The 6,110-nt window shown below is 44.4% G+C and overlaps 1 pseudogene across 1 annotated transcript; it reads right to left on the minus strand.

The window, feature by feature from the left end:
* Window positions 1–4,902: 4,902 nt before the first annotated feature.
* LOC306665739 (mediator of RNA polymerase II transcription subunit 28-like) lies at window positions 4,903–5,813 on the minus strand (annotated as a pseudogene). Its single transcript has 2 exons — window positions 5,769–5,813; window positions 4,903–5,547 (listed from the first exon to the last, which is right to left on the minus strand). The product of its transcript is annotated as a mediator of RNA polymerase II transcription subunit 28-like (transcript).
* Between the last annotated feature and the right edge of the window lie 297 nt (window positions 5,814–6,110).

A 6,110-nucleotide genomic window follows, 5' to 3' on the forward strand; every position in this document is an offset into this window, starting at 1 on the left:
TAGAGAGAGGCCTAGGAACAAGGAGAAGCTCAGCCACCACCAGCGAATTCACAGTGGGGAGAAATCTTATACTTGTGCAGAGTGCAGGAAGGCCTCCCGGTGGCCAAAGAACTTCAGGATCCACCAGAGGCTGAACCTGACCAAGAGGTCCTGTGAGTGTGAGCACTATGGGAAGGCTTTTGTCACCTTGGCTTCTTCATGCAGCATCAGAGGATTCACAGGTCAGGTGAGGTGGAGAGGCCTTGGTCCTATTGGGTGTCCCACTCTTGCTGGAGAGTTGGGTCTTGGTCTTCCAAGCAGCAGCTCAAAGCTCCCCAAATGCCCCAAGAAATTCTACCAGGTAGCTGTCTGGGGGAGAAGGGGATCTGGAATACACCAGCAGAGCCATCGGAGGCTGCTCCCACAGTGCACATACTGTGGAGACGTACCAAGTGCATGCCTCCACAGAGCCATCAACAGCTGCCTCAGCCCAGCGTGTCAGTCATGTGCACTTCAACTTTCTTTCTTTCCTGGATCTCTCCCTTGCTCTTTGTCCATCTGTCTTTCTTTCATCCCTGCAAGATAGCTTTAGGTCTTGCAGAGAAACAAAACCTCTTCTATGACTTCAAGAGGTGGTACTCAGAAAGGAGCACCTATTTGACATTGTTAGCCAGTTAAAAGGTCATAGAGGGCTAGGCGTGGTGGTGCACATCTGTAATCCTAGCACCTCGGGAGGCTGAGGCGGGAGGATTGTGAGTTTGAAGCCAGCCTCAGCAAAAGTGAGGCACTAAGCAACTTAACAAGACCCTGTCTCTAAATAAAATAGAAAATAGGACTGTGGATATGGCTCAGTTGTTAAGTACCCCTGAGTTCAAGCCCCTGTACCAAAAGAAAAAAATCATAGAGGAACCTGAATTCCAAGCTGGGTGCTTGGCACACTGCATGTGGGAATGCCTGATGGCAGCATAGGACAGGTGGACAGTCACAAGTTTGTTAAAGCCACATCCTCAGCATTCTCCCTTTGATGCTACTCTTAGACTGAAACTGACTTGGGTGTTAGGTCTTTGACAAAGGAGCACTGTGTCATGCTTCTGATTATTCCAATTCTTAGGATCTGATTGGGAAGGCTGTTCCCAGGGTCATGGTGGAGGCCTTTGTCTTAGCGCACAAAGCTGTCTGTCTGGGTGCAAAGAGCCTGTTGGAGTCTCAGCTTCTGAGTATGTGGGTGAGGTCTGGATACATCTCACCAGTCTGGTGTCTGCATGTGGGGCCATAGAGATGCTGCTAACCTAGGACTGTTTTGTTTACCCCTGACTCCTTTACTTTCAGGCCCTGTTTATAAGCTTTGAATGCTGGACAGCTCCATGCATGTACCTGGTGCTGGGTGGTGGGTGGTGCTGGGCAGCTGGCTAAAATGGGAGCACTGCTGCAGCAGAATCTCCCTCTCTCCATGCCCTTTCTGTTGGTTGAGAGCTCAGTGGGTCATGCCACTGGAGTTTGCGAGTGAGGTTGGGTCTGAGAGCAGCACTAGGAGGCCATGCTAAAAATACTCAATTCATACAGTAGAATCCAGATAACAAAACTTCCACTTTATACCAACAAATTTCCTCTCATTTCATATTGATTCTCCAAAAGTACTCTCAGGGTGTAGACCTCCTTTGTAGACATGGTGAGGCCCAACTGTCATCCTACCTTTTTGTTTGTTTGTTTGAAGCTAGTGGTTTATTTATTACAAAATTAGAGGGAGAGAGAGAGAGAGAGAGAGAGAGAGAGAGAGAGAGAGAGAGAGAGAGAGAGAGCGCGCTCTGTGAATTTATTCATTCAAAAAATAAATTATTGACCTAACTTTGAAATGTATGTTCCATCACTGGCTGCATAGATTATGACATTCTTATGTTTTAAAACAATCTCATCTGATTAAGATCTTTATTGTACTATCCAAAGTCCATTTGGAATCCAATTAAATAAAATTATTAAAGCAAATAAAAAAATTAATGTGAGATTCAGATTCTGACAAAGACATGATATGAAAATTACAATTTCATATCATGTTTCATTTGAATCTGCATGTTTCATTTGCTCACAAACCTGCACACACTATTATTCTGCAAAAAAGACAATTGCAGCAAAGAAAAAAAAAAAACCTGCCCTTTTGCAAACAAGACTAAAAGCATCCCTCCCATGAGGCCAAAATTAACATGTGTATAAAGTGCTACTGCTCACCACAAATGCTATTTCTAGAAAAGTACAACTGCATAGGTTATAAGAAATATGCAACATCTTAAGCCATTAAAGCACCAACATAAAAAAAAAATCATGATGATTAACACACAAAATATTAATCAAAATTCAGGAAGTAAATACTTGACTAAAATGATGCCCACTGTTGGGTAAATTTTTCTTTGATTTAGCTGTCTTTTTTCAACTCTAAAAAAAAAAAAAAATCCTAAAGTGCTAACTTTCTATAAGGGATTCAAATTGTTCAAGTAATTTGTTATTAAGCCAATTTTTAAACTACAGTGATACAGAAGACAGTCAAGGAGAAAAAACTGAGAAGTTGTAACTGGACAAAGTCATAGAATGCTCTTATCCCATCAGGGCCTTCTCATTTCAATTGAATGCATAAGCTAAATAGATTTAGGTATCTGCTGGTTTTACTACACTAGTTACCTTGGATTTGCTAAAATTTATATAATAATCAATAGGTATACATGAAGTTCTACGAAAAAGGATGCCTCTTAAAAATCTACATTGGACACTAATCAAAGCAATCATAAAATGTTGTTCTATTACTATAAATACTATAAAAAGTCATAGTTCTTACAAATGAAGAACTGCAACCTTGTCCAAAGTTTAATTGCTCCTGCCCTGGAGCAGCTTTTTCAAGAGAGTACACATTAAAAAAAACACAAAGTAGGGTTGGAGATGTGGCTCAGTGGTCAAGTGCCCCTGTGTTCAATTCCCGGTACCCAAACAAACAAAATAACAAAACAAGCAAACAAACAAAAACAAGTGATGATTGAGGTGTTTGCTGTAATCTTTTTCCTTTCTTAAAGAACAATCACAGAGGATACAGACAAAATCTCCCTCTGTCACTTGGACTGCCAGTTTCCTGTGCATCTTTCGTACTAGCTTCTTTTAGAACTAGACTAGCCTCATGCAGTCCAGAATTGTCACTACTCTCTGACATGTCACCTAGGTCACTCCCATCATGACTGTGGGTGCCTTCATCTTCATCAATTTCCGGGGACCCGTACACTGCCACAGTGCAGAAGGTGAAGCCAGCGCAGGTTTGGACACTGCTTTGTTTTCTTCTAGTGGTGGGAGAAGCAATGGTGAAACTGGTTCTTCAACTGCTGAATCTTTACCAGGGAGATTCTCTGTTGTGTTCTGATCAGCGTTCATTTCATAGCACAAAGCATAGCTGAGTCGGGCTGATGCTTATCATATAAAGTTTCGCCCTCTGGCATTATTCAACTTTTGTCTAGAAAGTGAAACACTAGTAGACCCCTTGGAACAGGAATCAGCTCCACTCTTCTCTGCCTCTTCTGCTTCTAGTTTTAGAAGAGGGTCTTTGCTTCCTTCATCTTCAGAGAATAATGTTCGATCTTTTGCCTCCTCTTAAGTTTTCCTTTGGCAGCAGTGGTGATGGTGCCAAAAGTTCCGGTGTGCTTCTGTGTTCCTTTAGAAGCTGGCTCTTTAACAGGTACCAAGCCAACTTCAGTAAGGACTTGCTCAGTTTCAACTAGACCAACACAGAAACAAATACCATACACTAACCCACAAGGCAGTGGAAGGAATGAAAGTCCTGTGCCTTAGAATGGAGTGGAGGCTTCGCCACCAGGTGGCATCCAGGCCAGACCAAGAACAAGAGTGGGTATCAAAGCGTGTGGGGAAGGATCTTCCTTGTCGGAGAGAACAAAAGAGCCACAGACCTACTGACTACTCAGAAGATAGTGGAGTGTCTGTATTGGCTGAAGGGATGTAATCTAAGAAAACATACAACAAGGAACAGAAAACCTCCTCCAACAAGAGGGCAAACACCTTCCCCAGAGGAGCCTCGTGCTCTCTATGGAGGTGAAGGAGCCGAGGATCACTCTGCAGGTCACCTCCGCCCCAAGGCCCTGGTCCCTGGCAATCAAATTCATGAGCAAGAATCTTCCTTCATGTAAACTGCCTTTTCTTCAAAAAGTAAAACAAAAACACAAGCAAACAACACAAAATTCAAAAGAAAAAGAATCAGACCAAGCTTTGACCCCTCATACTTCACCTGTGTCCCAGCTGTTGTGCTAGAGACTGGCCTGCTTTGTTACTCACACTGGTTCATTACTGCAAGGCATCTAGCATATCATGCTCCTAGTACAGCTCCCCATCAAACAGGCAACACCACACAACACAATGTCACCTAAACAAAAGGCAGCATCAAAATAAGGATCTACTGTGATATTACTACACTAACAGCATATTTTAACCCTTTTTTCTGATCCATTTACAAAAAATCTACACTACTATGGAAGCATTACAAACATTGCATTAGATTCTTCTTCTTGAGGTAGTTCAAAGTCTTGAGACAGCAAATTTACATATTTTTCTCTACTATCATGAGTGGGTAGTAAATGTTAAAGTACTAAAACCAAACTCCTTCTCCCCTGATTCTGGAGTATTGTAATTTTCCCCCTACAATAATAACAAACTAACAACTGGAAAAAAACTATATAAAAGTCATAAAAATTTTAAAAACAAGCGGAAAAACAAAGAATCTGTGTCATCAAACTAAGTCTAAACTTTGCTACAAACAAAACTAAACCTTACTTGGTTCACCAAGCCATAAGCATTTTATAAACGAATCAAGTAATTAACAGTTCACAAAAATCAGGGAAAATTTTTAGGTAGAAACAAAATTAACACCATCTAATGCCCTGGCAAATAATTCTTTTAAAATGTCATGTCCACACAGAGAGATTTGGTGAAACTGTCTGCAAGAGGCTACCTTGTAGGCCAGACCCCTCTCAGGTCTGCTTCAGAGGCTCAGGGATATTGGCAGAAGCCTGCTCCAGGTAGGCCAAGGAGCCCTGAGGGGCTTCGGCTGGCTTTTTGTGCTGCACATTGATGTCCTCCAGCACCTGCTGCCAAAGCCTTAGCCTTGTCAAATGGTTCTGCACCAGCGCATCTTTCCGCTGCAATTCATTCCTTAGTTCTTAGAAGTCCTCTTTGATAACTTGCTCCAGCTTCTGGACAGACAACTGCAATCTTTTCTGTAGAGAGAAGCATTCTGTCTTGCAATGTCTAGAAACTTCTGGATACACTGATCAACACCAGTTCGAATTTCTTCCTGATTGGTGCCATTGACATAATCCTGACTCACGAGAGAAGCAAAGCAAGCCTCCAAAGAGACTCCAACTCATCCACCAAGGTGCTGCTAGAAGTTCTCGAGGCGCCAGGCGTTGCGTGGAGAAGGGAAGCATGGCCCGGGAGTCCTGGTGCGGGTGGCGGCGGCCCCTGAGGCTGCCCAGAGAACATACCGTACAGCGGAGCCGACGTGTTTGGGATGGTGGGCCGCGGCCCACTCTATAAATACTCTTGACGCATCATCCAAATGAAACTGAGGAAAAGTATCTCCCTCTCTATACTGCCAAGCAGGGGGAAATGCCCCTGCGCCATTCATTCAATTCTTGGGCTTCATGTTTGAGGCCTTGCACAGAAAGGGATAAAATGAAACCCGCAGGAAGAAGTGACAATGACCCAAGGACACGCATTTCCCCCAGCCTGCGTGGCAGATGGCATCCCACAGACAACTGGCGGACACACAAGAGGCTGTCACTGGGGTGGCGCATGCCGGCTGAGGATGGATCCAGCTCATCCCCTACGGAGTGCCGAAGGCATTTTTCCCTAGGCTACTTCTTGGTCAGGCTCCCGAGGGCCCCTAGGATCTTTCACCAATTTTGGGGGTGAGCACAAAGCGCGGGGAGGGGCAGTTCGTCAGTCTGGGTGCCCAGGACGCCGCCAGGAGGCCACTGGATGCACAGCTCTGCCAACCCGGCCTCGACGGGCGTCCGGGTTTTGGGTCCAGCCCAGACTCTTCTCTCCTCGCATTGCCACTTCCCGGCTCCGGGGCGGCTGGGCTCCTGGCG

This window comes from Sciurus vulgaris (genome assembly GCF_902686455.1).
Source record: "Sciurus vulgaris genome assembly, chromosome: 7".
NCBI classification, from domain to species: Eukaryota; Metazoa; Chordata; class Mammalia; order Rodentia; family Sciuridae; genus Sciurus; species Sciurus vulgaris.